Source organism: Papaver somniferum, unplaced genomic scaffold, assembly GCF_003573695.1.
Source record: "Papaver somniferum cultivar HN1 unplaced genomic scaffold, ASM357369v1 unplaced-scaffold_132, whole genome shotgun sequence".
In the NCBI taxonomy this organism is placed as follows: domain Eukaryota; kingdom Viridiplantae; phylum Streptophyta; class Magnoliopsida; order Ranunculales; family Papaveraceae; genus Papaver; species Papaver somniferum.
This window is the reverse complement of record NW_020622381.1, coordinates 22,287,679-22,290,485: the sequence shown is the minus strand read 5'-3', so window position 1 is coordinate 22,290,485 and position 2,807 is coordinate 22,287,679. Positions and strand designations below refer to the sequence as shown.

The following is a 2,807-nucleotide window of genomic DNA, read 5'->3' as shown; positions in this document are numbered from 1 at the left end:
TGTAAAAACATCTCATTCAATTACGTACTACCAAAAACTTTTAAAGAAAACGAATTCCTGTTCAGATGTGGTCCAAAAAAGACCAAATCTAAGCAAGACAATGTGGAGGGTTCAGGGTTCCTCCATATCATTTGAAATTTGAAATGATACGGAGTAATAATTACTGATCTGAATTCCTCTTGCAAATTAGGTAGTTATGAAAAACATCCAACTCGTATTAAGAGTGTAAAATTTCTGGCCCTGACAAAAGTTGGTTGCAGATCTCAACACCAAAAATGGAAACACCAAATCATTATTCATTACCAACATGTTCTCAATTTGCAACATAATTCCTAAACATAAATGCTCAAGTTTTTTCCACAAGAACATATACATATGGCCCAAGGATTCACTATTGTAGATTTGTATCCTGGCCTTACAAAGACAAAGGACAAAGCATATTTAGATCAATGTCTTCGTTGTGAAATCCATAACCATTAATATTTTCTTTTCCCGCCGTGAAGTAGTTTGAATATCCATTAGGGAATGGGTATTAATATCCATCAAAGTTGGCCTGGGATGCATCCAAAATTGTGGAAAAGCTTCACCGGGTCCACAAGCACGAATAACAGGTAGGCCGAATGGTGAATTTATCAATCTTAAGTGAATGTTATTCATGGACCTCGTTGGTGCTACTGTTTCAGTTTGGGTGATTTTTCTCCTTTTATTACTAACCTTACGACCAGCATAGTGACTCCGACTGTGTCCTGCCAGTCCTTGGCTGGAACCAAACATCCTATTGCAACTTGAACAGCGGTATTCTCGAGATCCTCTAGTTCGGCCATTGATACTTTTAGCTGCAGAGTGGTAAACACGTGTTTCCTGAATGGGTATTGGAGTAGGCTCATTTGAAGGTTCAGACTTAATATGATCAGAGTCAGAAGAATTTTCGTTTGCCATTACAAGAGTCGCTAAGAAGAGAAACAAAGGAAGGACAAACATTTTACTAGAGAAGGAAAGGGAATATGGTTTGTTTGTGAGAAAGAAAGAATACATAACCCTGTGGGATACTTGCTAGAGTTTATATAGAAGTGAGATTGGAATGGGAGAGGTTATGAGACACAAAATGAAATCTTGGCTCTTAATGGATGAATGTTGTCTGGATTCTTTATTTCGAGCAAGCCACGTGGATACGAGACGATCGCTTAAATGCCTGTGCATTGACGCGATTGTTATCTCCGTAGATCATGGTCACCTAATCTAAGTTGCTGTTTTGGGATATCTCCGATCGTTCTCCAATAAAATCTTCTTTCCAACTTCCATACAGGTTCTCCCTATCAATATGGGGTGTGGGATAAATTTCCCTGCCGCAAAACCGTGATACTTCCAACTTTCAGTGCTTATAGAGGGAAGTAGCTAGTATGTCTCCATCTGCATTCTCTACAGAAACTACATAAAGATATGCGAGTCATCTAAATGTAGGCTTGCGTTGCCTCTTCACCTGGCTTGTACGTTAAACTTGATAAACATTGCTTTAACCATGATTTCTAGCGTTAGGAAACTTGTGTCAAGGTTGATCAGCGTTATGAGAAAGAAACTGTGGAAGTGGAATAATAGAGCGAGGCCGCAAAATGTTTTGTTTCATCGTGTAAAGCGAGGTTGGTATTCCAAACGCCACTATGATGCTGAGAGAAGCTATGCCATGCATATTTCAAATATGATGCTTCTTTTTTCACACGCGATAAAACGAAAATTGGTGCTGCCCAGGCTCGAACTGGGGACCTTCAGTGTGTAAGACTGACGTGATAACCGACTACACCACAGCACCCGTACGTTTTTATCTTCCTAACAATCCAATATAAACTAACCCGCTGAAGCAAATAGAAATTCAAACTTTGATTACCTAACCTTAGCTTTCTAGAACAAGGCCCACACGGGCATACATATTTTTGTACCCGTTACTGATAATGAACCACCTAAGTATACGACGGGAATGGTATTCAAAATCAATGTCATAGACTCATAATTATAGGTAGATAAACCAAACAGCCGATCGTCTGACGAATTCCAGAATTTTTTCTACAAATGTGATCATATAATCTTATTGGTATAAAAAAAATCATATAATCTTATTGGTTGTTTATACTGTAGTTATAGGAAATCCTATACTACACCCCTCATATGATTTCATTATTACTCAACTCATTTTTAGATTTACACTCTTAATTTTATTGATCAATCTTTGAATGTTCTTACAAGAAAAGATAAAGAAATCAAGAATGACCTCTGCTCTAGACTTTCTCTCTCCTATTTACTTGTTTCTTACCCAAAAAGATCTTTCTCTTTCCTTTACAACTGAACGACTATTTATAGGGAAGTACATAGCGGAAGACAGCTAATTTGTCCTTTATTTTCGAATATGGCTTGCGACATTCTCGCAACCTTACAAATGTTAATCTCGCAAACTCTCTAATTTTCGCAGGACCATCACATCTTTCTCATGATTTTAGCTGACGTCGTTTATTATATCATTTCTGAAATTGTTCTGCGACGCTGTTGTGTTGTGTTGTTGATAATTTCGCTAAGATATCACTGTTGCGAGATTCTGATCCTACATCTTGGTAAGAAACAAGTAAATAGAAGAGAGAAAGTCTAGAGCAGAGGTCATTCTTGATTCCTTTATCTTTTCTTGTAAGAACATTCAAAGATTGATCAATAAAATTAAGAGTGTAAACCTAAAAATGAGTTGAGTAATAATGAAATCATATGACGGGTGTAGTGTAGGATTTCCTGCAACTACATAATGGCGCTAGAAACAGGGACTTCAA

The 2,807-nt window shown here is 37.5% G+C and overlaps 1 non-coding gene across 1 annotated transcript; it reads right to left on the bottom strand.

The window, feature by feature from the left end:
- Positions 1-1,733: 1,733 nt before the first annotated feature.
- Positions 1,734-1,807, bottom strand: TRNAV-UAC. The gene has a single exon. It is a non-coding gene; the product is annotated as a tRNA-Val (tRNA).
- Between the last annotated feature and the right edge of the window lie 1,000 nt (positions 1,808-2,807).